The 19,836-nt window shown below is 38.5% G+C and overlaps 1 protein-coding gene across 16 annotated transcripts in view; it reads right to left on the bottom strand.

Moving 5' to 3' along the window:
• WDFY3 (WD repeat and FYVE domain containing 3) overlaps positions 1-19,836 on the bottom strand; it is a 308,235-nt gene that overhangs the window by 188,199 nt on the left and 100,200 nt on the right. The gene's annotated exons all lie outside the window — the stretch shown is intronic.

Raw genomic sequence — 19,836 nt, 5'->3', positions numbered from 1 at the left:
ATAAATAAATAAATAAAATAAAAACACAAAGGGATCACAAAACTTACTATTAACAGACTTCTTAATGGTTAATGTAAAATTAATGAAAAAACAAACTTTATCCTAATCTCAAAACATCGAAGACAATCAAAAACCCCAAAACCTCACAACATTTTCTATTTTTTGTTATTTAATTTATAATTACTTTTTTTGCTAGAAAATTCAAGTATACCTTGAGTACCTGAAGAACAGTATATATTATAGATTAAAATGTGCACATTAAACACAATAATATCCTAACTTATAAATAATAAAAGGATAGTGAAAATGATCATGTGACTGAAGACTACTTTCTATAGTTCGGTAAGTCATGTTAAATCATTTAGTGGATAATGATGCGCATTTTTCAAAGAAGTGAAATGGGGGGGCGGAGCAAGATGGCCGAATAGGAACAGCTCCAGTCTCCAACTCCCAGGGCGAGCAACACAGAAGACCGGTGATTTCTGCATTTTCAACTGAGCCTCTGCTGCTGACACCCAGGCAAACAGGGTCTGGAGAGGACCTCAAGCAATCTCCAACAGACCTGCAGCTGAGGGTCCTGACTGTTAGAAGGAAAACTATCAAACAGGAAGGACACCTACACCAAAACCCCATCAGTACGTCACCTTCATCATCAAAGACCAGAGGCAGATAAAACCACAAAGATGGGGAAAAAGCAGGGCAGAAAAGCTGGAAATTCAAAAAATAAGAGCACATCTCCCCCGGCAAAGGAGCGCAGCTCATCGCCAGCAACGAATCAAAGCTTGACGGAGAATGACTTTGACCAGATGAGAGAAAAAGGCTTCAGTCCATCAAACTTCTCAGAGCTAAAGGAGGAATTACGTACCCAGCGCAAAGAAACTAAAAATCTTGAAAAAAAAGTGGAAGAATTGATGGCTAGAGTAATTAATGCAGAGAAGGTCATAAACGAAATGGAAGAGATAAAAACCATGACACGAGAAATACGTGACAAATGCACAAGCTTCAGTAACCGACTCGATCAACTGGAAGAAAGAGTATCAGCGACTGAGGATCAAATGAACGAAATGAAGCGAGAAGAGAAACCAAAAGAAAAAAGAAGAAATAGAAATGAACAAAGCCTGCAAGAAGTATGGGATTATGTAAAAAGACCAAATCTACATCTGATTGGGGTACCTGAAAGTGAAGGGGAAAATGGAACCAAGTTGGAAAACACTCTTCAGGATATCATCCAGGAGAACTTCCCCAACCTAGTAGGGCAGGCCAACATTCCAATTCAGGAAATACAGAGAACGCCACAAAGATACTCCTCGAGAAGAGCAACTCCAAAACACAAAATTGCCAGATTCACCAAAGTTGAAATGAAGGAAAAAATCTTAAGGGCAGCCAGAGAGAAAGGTCGGGTTACCCACAAAGGGAAGCCCATCAGACTAACAGCAGATCTCTCGGCAGAAACTCTACAAGCCAGAAGAGAGTGGGGGCCAATATTCAACATTCTTAAAGAAAAGAATTTTCAACCCAGAATTTCATATCCAGCCAAACGAAGTTTCATAAGTGAAGGAGAAATAAAATCCTTTACAGATAAGCAAATGCTTAGAGATTTTGTCACCACTAGGCCTGCCTTACAAGAGACCCTGAAGGAAGCACTAAACATGGAAAGGAACAACCGGTACCAGCCATTGCAAAACCATGCCAAAATGTAAAGACCATTTAGGCTAGGAAGAAACTGCATCAACTAACGAGCAAAATAACCAGTTAATATCATAATGGCAGGATCAAGTTTACAAATAACAATATTAACCTTAAATGTAAATGGACTAAATGTTCCAATTAAAAGACACAGACTGGCAAACTGGATAAAGAGTCAAGAACCATCAGTCTGCTGTATTCAGGAGACCCATCTCAAATGCAGAGACATACATAGGTTCAAAATAAAGGGATGGAGGAAGATCTACCAAGCAAACGGAGAACAAAAAAAAGCAGTGGTTGCAATACTAGTCTCTGATAAAACAGACTTTAAACCATCAAAGATCAAAAGAGACAAAGAAGGCCATTACATAATGGTAAAAGGATCAATTCAACAGGAAGAGCTAACTATCCTAAATATATATGCACCCAATACAGGAGCACCCAGATTCATAAAGCAAGTCCTTAGAGACTTGCAAAGAGACTTAGACTCCCATACAATAATAATGGGAGACTTCAACACTCCACTGTCAACATTAGACAGATCAACGAGACAGAAAGTTAACAAGGATATCCAGGAATTGAACTCATCTCTGCAGCAAGCAGACCTAATAGACATCTATAGAACTCTCCACACCAAATCAACAGAATATACATTCTTCTCAGCACCACATCGCACTTATTCCAAAATTGACCACATAATTGGAAGTAAAGCACTCCTCAGCAAATGTACAAGAACAGAAATTATAACAAACTGTCTCTCAGACCACAGTGCAATCAAACTAGAACTCAGGACTAAGAAACTCAATCAAAACTGCTCAACTACATGGAAACTGAACAACCTGCTCCTGAATGACTACTGGGTACATAACGAAATGAAGGCAGAAATAAAGATGTTCTTTGAAGCCAATGAGAACAAAGCTACAATATACCAGAAGCTCTGGGACACATTTAAAGCAAGGTGTAGAGGGAAATTTATAGCACTAAATGCCCACAAGAGAAAGCTGGAAAGATCTATATTGACACTCTAACATCACAATTAAAAGAATTAGAGAAGCAAGAGCAAACGCATTCCAAAGCTAACAGAAGGCAAGAAATAACTAAGATCAGAGCAGAACTGAAGGAGATAGAGACACAAAAAACCCTCCAAAAAATCAATGAATCCAGGAGTTGGTTTTTTGAAAAGATCAACAAGATTGACAGACCGCTAGCAAGACTAATAAAGAAGAAAAGAGAGAAGAATCAAATAGACGCAATAAAAAATGATAAAGGGGATATCACCACCGACCCCACAGAAATACAAACTACCATCAGAGAATACTATAAACACCTCTACGCAAATAAACTAGAAAATCTAGAAGAAATGGATAATGTCCTGGACACTTACACTCTTCCAAGACTAAACCAGGAAGAAGTTGAATCCCTGAATAGACCAATAGCAGGCTCTGAAATTGAGGCAATAATTAATAGCCTACCAACCAAAAAAAGTCCAGGACCAGATGGATTCACAGCTGAATTCTACCAGAGGTACAAGGAGGAGCTGGTACCATTCCGTCTGAAACTATTCCAATCAATAGAAAAAGAGGGAATCCTCCCTAACTCATTTTATGAGGCCAACATCATCCTGATATCAAAGCCTGGCAGAGACACAACAAAAAAAGAGAATTTTAGACCAATATCCCTGATGAACATCGATGCAAAAATCCTCAATAAAATACTGGCAAACCGGATTCAGCAGCACATCAAAAAGCTTATCCACCATGATCAAGTGGGCTTCATCCCTGGGATGCAAGGCTGGTTCAACATTCGCAAATCAATAAACATAATTCAGCATATAAACAGAACCAAAGACAAGAACCACATGATTATCTCAATAGATGCAGAAAAGGCTTTTGACAAAATTCAACAGCCCTTCATGCTAAAAACGCTCAATAAATTCGGTATTGATGGAACGTACCTCAAAATAATAACAGCTATTTATGACAAACCCACAGCCAATATCATACGGAATGGGCAAAAACTGGAAAAATTCTCTTTGAAAACTGGCACAAGACAGGGATGCCCTCTCTCACCACTCCTATTCAACATAGTGTTGGAAGTTCTGGCTAGGGCAATCAGGCAAGAGAACGAAATCAAGGGTATTCAGTTAGGAAAAGAAGAAGTCAAATTGTCCCTGTTTGCAGATGACATGATTGTATATTTAGAAAACCCCATTGTCTCAGCTCAAAATCTCCTTAAGCTGATAAGCAACTTCAGCAAAGTCTCAGGATACAAAATTAATGTGCAAAAATCACAAGCATTCTTATACACCAGTAACAGACAAACACAGAACCAAATCATGAATGAACTTCTATTCACAATTGCTTCAAAGAGAATAAAATACCTAGGAATCCAACTTACAAGGGATGTAAAGGACCTCTTCAAGGAGAACTACAAACCACTGCTCAGTGAAATAAAAGAGGACACAAACAAATGGAAGAACATACCATGCTCATGGATAGGAAGAATCAATATCGTGAAAATGGCCATACTGCCCAAGGTTATTTATAGATTTAATGCCATCCCCTTCAAGCTACCAATGAGTTTCTTCACAGAATTGGAAAAAACTGCTTTAAAGTTCATATGGAACCAAAAAAGAGCCCGCATTGCCAAGACAATCCTAAGTCAAAAGAACAAAGCTGGAGGCATCATGCTACCTGACTTCAAACTATACTACAAGGCTACAGTAACCAAAACAGCATGGTACTGGTACCAAAACAGAGATATAGACCAATGGAACAGAACAGAGTCCTCAGAAATAATACCACACATCTACAGCCATCTGGTCTTTGAGAAACCTGAGAGAAACAAGAAATGGGGAAAGGATTCCCTATTTAATAAATGGTGCTGGGAAAATTGGCTAGCCATAAGTAGAAAGCTGAAACTGGATCCTTTCCTTACTCCTCATACGAAAATTAATTCAAGATGGATTAGAGACTTAAATGTTAGACCTAATACCATAAAAACCCTAAAGGAAAACCTAGGTAGTACCATTAAGGACATAGGCATGGGCAAAAACTTCATGTCTAAAACACAAAAAGCAACGGCAGCAAAAGCCAAAATTGACAAATGGGATCTAATTAAACTAAAGAGCTTCTGCACAGCAAAAGAAACTACCATCAGAGTGAACAGGCAACCTACAGAATGGGAGAACATTTTTGCAATCTACTCATCTGACAAAGGGCTAATATCCAGAACCTACAAAGAACTCAAACAAATTTACAAGAAAAAAACAACCCCATCAAAAAGTGGGCAAAGGATATGAACAGACATTTCTCAAAAGAAGACATTCATACAGCCAACAGACACATGAAAAAATGCTCATCATCACTGGCCATCAGAGAAATGCAAATCAAAACCACAATGAGATACCATCTCACACCAGTTAGAATGGCAATCATTAAAAAGTCAGGAAACAACAGGTGCTGGAGAGGATGTGGAGAAATAGGAACACTTTTACACTGTTGGTGGGATTGTAAACTAGTTCAACCATTATGGAAAACAGTATGGCGATTCCTCAAGGATCTAGAACTAGATGTACCATGTGACCCAGCCATCCCATTACTGGGTATATACCCAAAGGATTATAAATCATGCTGCTGTAAAGACACATGCACATGTATGTTTATTGCGCCACTATTCACAATAGCAAAGACTTGGAATCAACCCAAATGTCCATCAGTGACAGACTGGATTAAGAAAATGTGGCACATATACACCATGGAATACTATGCAGCCATAAAAAAGGATGAGTTTGTGTCCTTTGTAGGGACATGGATGCAGCTGGAAACCATCATTCTTAGCAAACTATCACAAGAACAGAAAACCAAACACCGCATGTTCTCACTCATAGTTGGGAACTGAACAATGAGATCACTTGGACTCGGGAAGGGGAACATCACACACCGGGGCCTATCATGGGGAGGGGGGAGGGGGGAGGGATTGCATTGGGAGTTATACCTGATGTAAATGACGAGTTGATGGGTGCTGACGAGTTGATGGGTGCAGCACAGCAACATGGCACAAGTATACATATGTAACAAACCTGCACATTATGCACATGTACCCTAGAACTTAAAGTATAATAATAATAAAAAATAAATAAAAAAAAGAAAAAAAAAAGAAATGAAATAGAATAGAAAAAAATAGAAGATAAGAAAAGAATAACTTGTTTCATGATATTTATTTCAGATAAGGGTGTATGAATGTATACTGAATCATAATACAAAATGTATCCCTTGCTGGAGGCTGCAGTTAAAAAAATACACAAACTAACCACTGAGTTAAAGTATATACAAAATCAATAACAATAAGCTTTCAGAAAGCATCATTATCCCTTTTTAACCACTACTAACAATGCCAGTAATTGGCTAAGTCTAGATACAAAAACATGATATCTTATAAAAGGAACCAGGAAGGGTGGGAGGACATTCTGGGTATGCAGAATTTGGATGAAGGGCCATTTGCTTTTTAATCCATAGAAAAGCAGGCATCACCTGAGATAAATTTTTCGTTTTGCTACAGAACCATATAAGCCAGTATGCCATTTCTTAAGAAATGAAGGACTACAGCAAGGTTAGAGTTTTATTTACTAAACATCTGCCTACTGATTTTTAAAACTGTAAGAAGAATTTCAAACACACTTGCCCTTGAGAATTTTGAGTGAATTCCGTATTTGACTACAGGCATATGCTGAGGCACTGTAGCTAACAGGGGGACAGGATGTGATTCATCACAGGTGAAGAGGAGACAGACAAATTGTGCCTACAACTCTGCCAATGGCTTGTTTGCACTCAATGACTACTGTGCAAAGAGCACTCAGCACATTCTCAAGTGCCCAACTGCTGGAAACAGTGCTAATACATAGGCAAAGGGCTGGGATGAGCAGTTAATCTGCAAAATAACAAAAGTTAGTACAGTTCAAAGATGTCCAATGTATCTTATTCTTGAAAAATATGTCTTCCAAATATAAATATTTCAACAAATATATTCAAATAACCTACTATGTGCTGGTATTTAAAGTCCTGGAAACCCCCAGAGCAAAACTTAAATTTGAAGTGAACTATGAAAATTTTATAAATTAGCTAACATTTTAGATTTTGTATAGTTCTGCTCCTTTTCCTTACCCTGAGTTGATAATTTAGAGATTATGGATAGGACTTAGGGGATTCATGATACTCCAACACTTCAAAATTTTTTTTTCTAACAGAATTTCTCAGCTTTCAAAGCGGTCTAAATCATCTTTTAAAAGGTCAAGAATCATTCCCTGTTTTTAGAATGAGTTTCAAGGAACTTACAGAACATCTCATTTGCTCTTGATTCCAACTCACAAAAACGGAGTAAGGAGAAAATTCTCCATTTTTTTCTCCTACGTTTTATTGAGGTACAAATTGAGAAATAAAAATTGCATACACTTAAGATATACAACAATGTTCTGATATACATACACACTGTGAAATAATCAGCACAGTCAAGTTAATATATCCATCGCCTGAAATAGTCATCATTCAAAAAATAAAATATGTGGTGAAAACATGTAATATCTACCCTCTTAGCAAATATCAAGTATACAATACACTATCAACTATCAATGTCACATTGTCATACATTAGATCTCCAGAACTTTCTATCCCTTGACCAGTATCTCTGTGAGTTTGACTATTTTATACTCCACTTGTAACTGATATCATACAGTATTTGTCTTTGCATGACTGGTTTATTTCACATTTAGTATAATGTTCTCAAGGTTCATCTGTGTTGCTGCAAACGACAGCACTTATAAGGACGAATAATATTCCACTGTGTAGGCTGCACATGCACACATACATATCTCATTTTCTTTATTATTCAACTGTCAAGGGACATTCACATTGTTTCCATATCTTGACTTTTGTGATTAGTGCTGCAACAAACATGGGAGTGCAGGCATCTCTTCAAGATACTGATTTCATTTCCTTTGGAAATACACCCAGAAATGAGATTGCTGTATCATAAAGATAATTCTATTTTTAATTTCTTGAGGAACCTCTAAACTGTTTTCCAAAGTGGCTATACCAATTGATATTCCCACCAACAGTGTACAAGAGTACCTCTTTTTCCACATTCTGGCCAACACTTTTCCACATTCTGGTCAACATTCTCGCCATTCTAACAGGTGTGAGGGGATATCTTATTGTGGTTTTGATCTGCATTTCCCTGGTGATTATTAATACTGAGCATCTTTTCACACACCTATTAGATATTTAGGTGCTTTCTCACTTTTTAATCAGGTTATTTGAGTTTTGCTATGAGTTGCATGAGTCCCTTATGTACTTAAATCATTACCTACATCAAATATCATGAGGCTCTCCCCGTTTTTACCTAGTACTTTTTGGTTTCAGGTATTATATTAAAGTCTTTAGTCTATTTTGAGTGAGTTGTTGTATGTGGTGTAAAATAAGGTCTAATTTTATTCTTCTGCATGAGGATATCCAGTTTTCCCAACACTACTTATTACAGAGACTATCTTTCACCATTCCATGTGCTCAGCACCCTTGTTGAAGATCAGCTGACTGTCAATGCATGGATTTATTTCTCATGTCTCTATTCCATTTCATTGGTCTATATGTCTGTTTTTATGCCAGTATGACACTATTAAGATTACTGTAGCTTTGTAATATATTTTGATATCACGAAATGTGATACTTTCAGTTTTTTTCTTCTTGTTCAAGACTGCTATGGCTATTTGGGTTCTTTTGTGGTTCCACAAGATTTTTTTTTTCTATTTCTGTAAAGAATGCTATAGGAGGCCAGGTGCAGTGGCTGATGCCTATAATCCCAGCATTTTTGGAGGACGAGGTGGGCAGATCACCTGAGGTCAGCAATTTGAGATGAACCTGGCCAACATGGTGAATTCCCGTCTCTACTAAAAATACAAAAAACTAGCCAGGTGTGGCACACACCGGTAGTCCGAGCTACTCAGGAGGCCGAGGCAGGGAATCACTTGAGCCTGGGAGGCGGAGGTTGCAGTAAGCCAAGATGGCACCACTGCACTCCAGCCTGGGTGAAAGAGCAAGACTCCATCACGAAAAAAAAAAAATGCTATTGGAATTTTTGATAAGGATTATGCTTAATCTACAGATCATTTTGGGTAGTATGAACATTGCAACAACATTAACTCTACCAATCATGAACAAAAGAAATCTTTTTATTTATCAATGTTTTCTTTAATGTCCTTCATCAACGCTTTATTGAAGTGTACAAGTCTTTCACTTCTTCGATTAAGTTTATTTCTATGAATTGCATTTTTTCTGTTGCTATTGCAAACGGGATTGCTTCCTACCTTTAAGAGAAGCCCCCAAGATAAGAACTCACTCAAAGTACGATAGCAAAAAGGAACTTGGATGAGAATCCAGGCCTTTCAACTCCCAGTTAAGTGGCCTTCACCAGGCTTACTTATATTGAGGTATCAATTTTAAATTATAAAATCCTTGGAAACTGTGACTCTAGTTAGCATGTTTATTTATTTAGCATCAGGTAACAATCAGAATGTGAAAATAATCTTTTTTGAGTTTTCTGAAACACATACATCTGTTTTTTTTTTTTTCTTTTGAAACTAGTTCTCACTCTCACACCCAGGCTGGAGTGCATTGGTGCAATCACTGTGCTCACCACAGCCTCGAACTCCTGGGCTCAAGTGATTCTCCCAACTCAGCCTCCCTAGTAGCTGGGATGACAGGCATGCACCACCATGCCTGTCTAATTTTTGTAATTTTTATAGAGACAGGGTTTCGTTCGTCCTGTTGCCCAGGCTGGTCTGAAATTCCTGAGCTGAAGCGATCCGCCTGCCTCAGTCTCCCAAAGTGCTGGGATTACAGGCATGAGCCACCACATCTGGCCTCAACTTTCATTTTCATTTTAAAAATACACATGATCACATTATGACAAATATTATCTCACTATATATAACCAAGCTATTGCAATATGGTTATTTAATATTTTATCAGATACAAAAGGATACACACCAAACAATCAAAAGTGGCAAAGATTCTCTCCTTGACCAAACTCTAGTTAGGTTCTTCAGAACTCTCTTCTCAACCAGGCTTGGCTTTTGGCCTTCAGTGCTTATCTCTTCATTGTCCAATTAAAAATCTGCTAAGTCAGTTTAGCCAGAATCCCCATTCTAATATCTGATTGGGTGGTCACATCTCCCACCATCCTCTAGGTAATGGATGTCTGATCACCCTGGCCTGCCTTCAGCAAGAATCTTGTTAGCTCAGTTTAGCCAGAAGCTCCAATGTTTCCTCTTAGTAATTTTCTATCCACTGACTGCCCCCTGCACCCCAACACTGCTATTTAGCTATAACATGCCTACCTTTCCTCGTTCTTTTCCAAGTTGAGCCCAATCTCTCCCTTTCACTGCAAAACTCCACTGGAATGATCCCTACATCTATCATGATGGTCTTGAATAAAGTCTGATTTATTGTTCTTTTACAAATGCCAGAGACCAGGCACAATAGCTCATACCTGAAATTCCAACACTTTGGGAGGCCCAGGAAGGCAGATCCTTTAAGCTCAAGCATTTGAGACCAGTTTGGGACACATGGCAAAACCCCGTCTCTACAAAAAATATAAAAATTGGCCAGGCATGGTGCTGCATGCCTGTATTCCCAGATACTAGGGAGGCTGAGATGAGGGGATCGCTTGGGTCTGGGGACATAAAGCCTGCAGTGAGCCGTAAGCGTGCCACTGTACTCCAGCCTGGGTTACAGAGTGAGACCCTGTCTCAAAACCAAGTGCCAGAATAAATAATTTTTTTAACAGGAGCTCAGTGGGTTTACTGGTACTTCTCAATTACTCAGATAATCTCAATGATGGGGAAAAAAAATCAGATTCCTCCTTTGCTCCTAATGTACCAAGTAACACTTAAGCATATCAGTTTTCTGAACCACGGTGGGACAGAATAATAGGGTCTGCAGACAGGGCATCTAAGGACAATTTGTGTTGACTTCCTAAAGCTGAATCAAAGTTACACACCAAGGTCCGGGGGCAAGAGATCTAAGGCCAATTCGTGCTGACTTGCCAAAGCTGGATTAAAAGGAAAACACCTGGGTCTGGAACTTCCAAAAGCTAAACCATAAGGAAATACCCCATCTCCCCAGGCCCGAGAAGCAAAGGATCAAAGGCTACTCTCCCTAACCCTCCCCTTTCCACCACGTCTTAGATGGAAGGGGAAAGTGCCCTGGATGGGCTGCGGGCCAAGCTCAGGCCATTCCTTCATCCGCAGAGGGCACCAGTTCACCGCAGCCTTTAATTAGCCATGGACCAAATCCTTCATCCAGATAAGGAGTAGCTGATAGGACCTCAAAAGGAAGACTTAAACCCCAGAAAACTTTGTAACCAGGCCCTTGAGCCGCTTGCTTGGGCCCACTCCCACCCTGTAGAGTGCTTTCTCGCTTAAATAAATCCCTGCTTTTGCAGCTTCATTCCTTCATTACTTGTGCTTCACTGCGTGTGCATTTTGTCTAGTTCTTTGTAGAAAACATCAAGGACCTGGACATCTCACACTTCAGGCCTGCTCTCTGGTAACCATGGCTTTGGCTACATTTAAATGTTTACATTTAAAACATAATTCAGAACAAGAAGTAACATGTCTAAAATACTCTTCGGCAGTGAAAGAGTAGAAAGAATAGGCACTTATCAAACCTTTATAAACATGCCCATATAGTAAATCAGGTAACTTCAGGAGAAAGGCTCTAAACACCCTTGAATCTTGAGTTTCTTTCATCTATAAAATCTTTCCTCATCAACTTTTCGTAAAACTTAAATAACATCATTTCTGTAATATGCTAAGCATACTAGTTACATTCAATAAATGTTATCTTTTATTCCTTCACCTTGATCATGAAACATTTAATTTTTTATATGCATTTTTAGTTATTTAAACAAGCAAAGCAAAGGAAATACTATAAGCCCATATAGTACTATGTTTTAGAGACTTGCAAAATGACACAAAAAATTAAGGAATAATTTATTTTTTAGTTGGATGTAGAATAAGAGGTTTACAAAGCAATAAAGAAAAGATATGCAAAATAAGGAGGACAAACCACAGAAGAATGTTTTTGCTTAATTTTAATGTTAGTAAGGGTTTTCAAAATATTTATAAAGATTATTGTGTATAAGAACTGACTTTCTAATACAAACCCTATTTGGTTTCATAAGAAAAAATAATGTTAGGACTGCCAGCAGGGGGTTATTTAAATAACAATGAGATAATTACTGCAATAAACCCAGATAGTATTTCTTAATCTAATCTCTTATGTTAATAAGAGAAAACCACTTTAAACTTGCTCACTCAAAATCATTTAAACAGTTTTCTATTACTTAAATCATAGATGGGTATAAACCAAGTAAATAGGCTAAATTTTTAAAATATATTTGTCAAGTAACTAGCTGCATTTGAGTAGCTCTGCTGAAAACTTAAAATAACTTTCCTAACTCTTTAATTATATAAGCGAAGAAACTAAACAGACTCACTACATTCAATAAATGTAATGTAAGCTCACATGGCTAAGTGAAATCTTACAGTTTCATCAGAGAATTATAAGCAATTACTGAGGTTTTTCTTTTTTCTTCTTCTTAATCTTTCTGGAAAATCCTATTTTTCCTTACACTTTGAAAAGTAAAGGCAAACTTCTCATACTTTTGAAGGATAAAGGCAAAACTCAGATGCTCCCAACAAACTGGGTATATAAACCAGCAGTCTAATACGTACAGTAAAAAACAAACAAAAACTAGTTTTAGATACAGTCCTGAATTTGAATTTAAAATTTCTACCTTCTGAAGCATTAAGTTTTTTGTCTGTCAAGGAGAGTCACTATCATATTTTAGCCCAGACTATGATATTACAAGATTAGTCTAGTCTATGGACCCATCATACTATATATACACTGAGCCGCACAATTTCTCACATTTCTTTAAACATTTTTTGGTGTGCTTAATTCTTTTCACACAGAAAAACATATTCCAAAGCCAAAAGCAACTCACCTCCATTTAAGAATACTTCACTTACATATAATTTACAACAGCAACTGTTGAAATCTCCCTGCCGCCTTTCTGGAACCCTTCCTACTACAGCTCCCACTGCTATCTTGGGAGCAGAAATTGCAACCACTAATAGAAGCCCTAAAGGTAGATTTATCTTAATAGTTAAAAGGCAGTTAGGTTACTTGGTATGATTAATAAAGTCTAATTCAATTATATTATGGAATAAACTGTTGAAAGCTGATCTGAGATCACCAGCATTCTCTGAGTTTTTATACATATGATGCTAAAAATTTGTATAAAAGACATGCGAAAGGATTCTTATAACACAATACTTCTATAAAATGTGACTGCATAATACTGACAAGTTGTGCATTCTACATATGTTTGCTAACCTATAGTTCAGGTCATTTAGCTCGGTAATCACTGCCCACTATCCTCAGTGGAAGGCACAGTACAGGGAGAGTGAGCTCAGGAATGAGATACACTTCAGCTGACCTAAAACTAACACAGATATATCCCAGATCTTGGCATCATTAGGAATTTATTTCTGACATTTCAAATTCCAAAATCTCACTCTGAGATAATCTTTTAATCCATTCCCCTTTCTCATCACTGAATCTGCGGTCTTCACTAGAATCATTTATCCCTTGACTTCTCCCAGAGGTGAGGCCCTATTTAATTCTCATCAGCATCTTCACGCCCCCTGCATTCCTGGCCTATACACCTTCTCAACATGTATTCCTACCTCCAAGAATCCAGCCACATCATTTCTTCTTTTCTAATTTTGGGTTGCTGGGTTCTACAGAGAAAATTCTATAATTCTGTAGACTGGTTATAATATAGTTATTATTTTATACTTCTTTCCATAAATAAAAACTAATAATTCCAAATAGATTAAAGATTTGCATGTAAACAAACAATAAAATATTAGCAGCAAATATAAAAAGAATACTTATACTTTAGGGTAAATCTTTAAAAGGGAAAAAAAGACAGACTTATGGCCAAAAATACCACAAAGTTAAAAGATAAGCAACAAATAGGCAAAAAATATTTGCAGTCCTTCCAGCAAAGTATTAATAATTAGGATATCCATGGAACTCAGACTCAACCACCCTACAGCAAAGTAGACAGGGAATACAAATAGACTACTCCCAGTAAAAACACTACACAACATATATGAAGAGGTACTTAAAATCACTAATCCAAGAAATGTAAATAAAAACAAAGTACAATTTTTTGATCAGTAGTTTGGTAAAACTAATAGGATTTCTCTTCATAGACAGTAAGAAGTACTAAGTAAAATGGAAACTACTACACATATAAGTCAACAAGAAGTTATCCTGTAGAAATATTCACACAGATCACAAAGATGTCATACAATGTAAATTACCGCATTATGTTATTATAATCATTTTCAATAGTGAAAAAACTGGAAACAATCTAGTCCTTTAACAGATCAATAGGTAATTCATGGTACATCCATGTCATGGAATATCGATAAAAGAACATGTATTAATATGAAAAGAAAAGTTAAATAAAAAACAAAATAAGGGTTTTAGCACCAAAATGTAAAGAGCTTTGAAGTCATCTCCTGTTCTTACATAAGAAACCACTGGATAAACTTTAACTCAAAGACTTTTCTTGGGCCCATCAAAGAACTGAGGTCGCAGGGCAAACAAACCCCGGAAGTCCAGAGTCACAGCTAAAATCAGCCTACCTGGATCAGAAGTCTCTGCAGTCATGAACTGGTAGGAACACCTCAATGGTAACTGGGACAAATTGGTGGCAGGTGAAAGTGGACTAGCATGAGAGGGAGAAATGCCAGAACCACAAATTTCCAGGGTTCCAATCACAGTAGGTTTTCACGGCGAAGATCTGAGAAAGATCCCCTCCCTGGCTCTACCAGAGAAGGGGAAGAGTGAGTAATCGTTGTGAAATGCTCTCAGAGTATTCTCCATAACAAAGGCCTACACTGCAGGATGAAAGATTTTATCAGAGACTTGTCTTTCCTGGGGGAAGGGCATTTCTTCCCCTCCAGCCCCTTTAGCCTTCTGGTCTCACTTGAGGTCCAGGAAGAGGGGGCAAAGAAAGAATAAAGGAAGCAAAGCCCAGGGGAAACACTTGGAAGGTCACAGCCCAGGGTCCAGATCCACTAAAACACTGATATTTAGTAACAAGATTATAAAACATTTTCCCTTCCTCCATACTTTCACCACACCAACAGGGCTCTTAAAAAAAAAAAAAAAAAAAATCAAAAGGAAATGCTAGAAATCAAAAGCACTCTAACAGATAGAAGAATGCTTTGATAGGCTCAACAGCAGATGGATACTGCTGAGTAAAGAGTCAGTGAATTGAAGACAGGTCAACAGAAACTTCCAGAAAGAGAAGAGAGAAGGGAAAAACAGCATATTTAAAGTAATAATGACAAAGAACTTTGAGAACTTTGCAAAATTAATGACAAACACCAAACCACAGATACAGGAATCTCAGAGAATGCAAACATGATAAATACCTAAAAGACTACATGTAGGTATATTATATTCAAACTGCAGTAAATCAAACATAAAGAGAAAATCATGGAAGCATGATGAGGTAGGGGGATAACAGGGAGGGAAAACAGTATCAATAAAGGAACAAGGATAAACGTTTTAGTGGGCTTCTCATCTAAAACATACAAGCAAGAAGAGAAGGAGTAAAACAGTTTAAGCATTAGGAGAAAAGCCCACCAACCTAATATACCAAATTCCCACCCATGAAATTCCTAGGAATTCTATATCTAATGAAATTATCCTTCAAAAATGAAGAAAGAATAAAGATTTCCTCAAATAATCAAAAACTGAAAGAACTTGTTGTGAGGAGATCTTCTCTGCAAGAAATTTTAAAAGTTCTTCAGAAAGAAGAAAAATAATATGGGTCAGTAAATTATATCTATATTAATGAAAGGAAGAACACTGGATAAGGAATAAATGAAGGTAACATAACATTTTTATCCTTTTTTTTTTCTTTTTTCGAGACAAGATCTCACTGTTACCAGGGCTGGAGTGCAGGCACGATCCTGGCTCACTGCAGCCTCAACCTCCTGTGTTCAAGTGATCCTCCCACCTCAGCCTCCCGAGTAGTTGGGACTACAGGAGCATACCACCACAGCCAGTTAATTTTTGTATTTTCTGTAGAGATGGGTATTTGCCATGTTTTGCAGGCTGGTCTCAAATTCCTGGCTTAAGTGATCTGCTCACCTCAGCCTCCCAAAGTGTGAGGATTACAGGCGTGAGCCATCATGCCTAGCTTTTAATTATTCCTAATTGATCTAAAAGATAACTGATTGTTTAAAAATAGCAATAATGTGTTGGATGATTATAGCTTATGAATAAGTAAGATAAATGAGAGCAATATCACAAGGGAGAGGAGGGAGGAGCTGGTAATGCTATTGCAAGAAACTTGCAGTTTACCTCAGTGATAAAAAGTGTCATATGAAGGCAGATCAAGATAAGTAAAAAGTGAATGTTGGCATCTAGGGCAACCATTAAGTTTAATATGCTCCCAGGTGCGGTGGTTCATGCCTGAAATCCCAGCAATTTGGTAGGCCGAGGTGGGCAGATCACGAGCTCAGGAAACTGAGACTATCCTGGACAACATGATGAAACCGCGTCTCTATTAAAAATACAAAAATTAGCCAGGCATGGTGGTGGACGCCTGTAGTCCCAGCTACTTGGGCGGCTGAGGCAGAAGTATCACTTGAACCCTGGAGGCAGAGGTTGCAGTGAGCTGAGATCAACACTGCACTCCAGCCTGGTGACAGAGGGAGACTCCGTCTCAAAACAAACAAAGAAACAAACATTAGCTGGGTGTGGTGGTGGGCGCCTGTAATCCCAGCTACTCGGGAGGCTGAGACAGGAGAATCACTTGAACCCAGGAGGCAGAGGTTACAGTGAGCCAAGATCGGGCCACTGCACTCCAGCCTAGGGAACAGAGCAAGACTCTGTCTCAAACAAACAAACAAACAAAAAACAAATTTAATATGCTAAGATACGGGATTAAAAGAAATCATATAAAATGCTCAGTTAAACCCTGAGCAAGAAAAGAGGGGAGGAAGGAACTAAGAACAAATGCAACAAATAGAACACAGTTACAAACATGACAGATATTTATCCTACTAAATCAATAATCACTATAAATGTGAGTGGTCTAAATACACCAATCAAAGGACAGAGAATGTCAGAGGGGATTAAAAACTCAAATCCCTAGACAATATAGTATCTATATGAATGTAAATTTAAATATAAATAATCAGATAGGTTAAAGGTAAACAGATGGAGAGAAATACGCCATGCTAACTCTAATCAAAAGAAAGCTGGATTCTATTGACTTACCCTTGAAATATAAAAGATTTTTTAAAAAGCAGGATGGAGTAGCTAAATTAATTTTACACAGTGTAGTCTTTTGAATAAGAAAATAATATCAGGGATAAAGAGAGGCATTATATACCAACAAAAGGATCATTTCTACAAGAAGACATAACAATCCTTAATGTGTATAGGTCTAAAAGGAATATAAAAATATGTAGGGCAAAACCTGAACTGAAGGGAGAAAGAGACAAAATGATTATTAGAGTTTGAGATAGCACTCATACATTAATTGATAAATCAAGCATGCAGGAAATCAATACATATACAGTTTACCTGAACAGCACTATCATTAAACTAGATCTACAGTTGACATTGATAGGATACTTGATCCAACAACAGCAGAATACACATTCTTCTCAAATTCACGTGAAACATTCACCAAGACAGACCACATTCTGTGCTATAAACACACCTTCACAAATTTCAAAGAACAGAAATCATATAAAGTGTGCTCCCAGACCACAATGGAATTAAAAGGGAAATTTGGAAATTAAACAACACACTTCTTTTTTTTTTCTTTTTGAGACGGAGTCTCGCACTGTCGCCCAGGCTAGAGTGCAGTGGCGCGATCTCGGCTCACTGCAAGCTCCGCCTCCCAGGTTCACGCCATTCTCCTGCCTCAGCCTCCTGAGTAGCTGGGACTACAGGCACCCGCCACCGTGCCCGGCTGATTTTTTTTTTTTTTTGTATTTTTAGTAGAGACAGGGTTTCACCGTGGTCTCGATCTCCTGACCTTGTGATCCGCCCGCCTCGGCCTCCCAAAGTGCTGGGATTACAGGCGTGAGCCACCGCGCCCGGCCTAAACAAACACTTCTAAATAAACATATGGTCCAAAGACTTGTCAAGAGAAACTGAAACACATTTTGAACTAAATGAAAATACAACTTATCAACGTGCATAAAATGCAGCAAAAGCTGTTCTTTGAGGAAAAAAATTCCCTCAAAGCACTAAATATACACATTATAAAAGAAGAAAGATCTGAGGATTAATAAACTACACTTCTACCTTAGGAAACTAGAAAAAGAAAAGTAGTTTAAGCTTAAAGAAAGCAGAAAAAAAAATCAAAATTAGGGCAGAAATTATTGAAATTGAAAAAAGATAACAGAGAAAATCAATAAAACTAAATGCTTGCACTTTGAAATGATCAGTAAACTTAGTCTAAATCTCACTAACACATGACTGGTGTCCCATTCTTTTTTTTTTTTTTTTTTTTTTTTTTGAGACAGGGTCTCATTCTGTAACCCAGGCTGGAGTGCAGTGGCATGATCGGGGCTCAGTGTAGCCTCAACCTCCTGTACTTACATAATTCTCCTGTCTCGGCCTCCCTAGTACCTGGGGCTACAGGCATGCACCACCACACCTGGCTAATTTTTGTATTTTTTGTAGAGATGGAGTTTCGCCACGTTGCCCAGGATGTTCTCACACTACTGGACTCAAGCAATTCACCTGCCTCGGGCCTCACAAAATGCTGGGATTACAGGTGTGGGCCACTGCCCCGGGCCTGGTGTCCTGCTCTTAAAGCTCCTAAGTTATCTTCCGAAAAACCAAGCAGAGGCCGGGCGCGGTGGCTCATGCCTGTAAACCCAGCACTTTGGGAGGCCGAGGCAGGCGGATCACCTGGGGTCAGGAGTTCGAGACCAGCCTGGCCAACATGGTGAAACCCTGCCTCTACTAAAAATATAAAAATTAGCTGGGCGTGGCAGCACACACCTGTAATCCCAGCTACTGGGGAGGCTGAGGCAGGGGAATTGCTTAAGCCCAGGAGGCAGAGGTTTCAGTGAGCCAACATTGTGCCAATGCACTCTAGCCTGGCTGACAGAGCAAGACTCTGTCTCAAAAATAAACAAACAAACAAAAACAAAAACAAAACCACAAAGCAGGTATCATGCCACTTTTCTGATTTAAAACCTCTGTTGATTCCTTATTGTCTAAGAATAAATTAAAATACAATTTTCAGCATCATTTACCAGTAAGCCACCTCTTTCACTCTAAATTCTGCCACACTGAAAGTATCTCCCAGACTGTTAGGCCCTTTCAGTCCTCTATGTATTATGTATATTGTTTTCTCTGCTACCGATGCCGCCCATCCTCTGCTTTTCCAAGTAGCCTAAAATTCAGCTCTAAGGTCACCTTCTCAGAGAAGTCTTCCCCAAATCTCCAGGCAGAGTTTGTTGTTCAGCTTTTAGCCTACCATGAAACTTTAGTTACAAAGTCATGCATTGCTTAACGACAGGGATACGCTCTGAGAAGTGCACTGTTAGGCGATTTTGTCCTTGTGCAAACATCAGAAAGTGTACGTACACAAACCTAGATGGTACAGCCTACTACAAACCTAGACTATACGGTATAGCCTATTGCTCCTAGGTACAAACCTGTACAGCATGTTGCTGTACTGAATACTATAGGCAACTGTAACACAATGGTATTTGTCTATCTAAACACAGAAAATGGCCTGTAACTCCAGCACTTTGGGAGTCCGAGGCGGGCAGATCATGGGGTTAGGAGTTTGAGACCAGCCTGGCCAACATGCTGAAATCCCATTTCTACTAAAAATACAAAAATTAGCCAGGCATGGTGGCACTTGCCTGTAGTCCCAGCTACTCGGGGTCTCAGGCAGGAGAACTGCTTGAACCCGGGAGGTGGAAGTTGCAGTGAGCCAAGATTGTGCCACTGCACTCCAGCC

This window comes from Macaca mulatta, chromosome 5 (genome assembly GCF_049350105.2).
Source record: "Macaca mulatta isolate MMU2019108-1 chromosome 5, T2T-MMU8v2.0, whole genome shotgun sequence".
In the NCBI taxonomy this organism is placed as follows: domain Eukaryota; kingdom Metazoa; phylum Chordata; class Mammalia; order Primates; family Cercopithecidae; genus Macaca; species Macaca mulatta.
The sequence above is the reverse complement of the archived record's forward strand: the minus strand, read 5'-3'. Positions and strand labels throughout refer to the sequence as shown.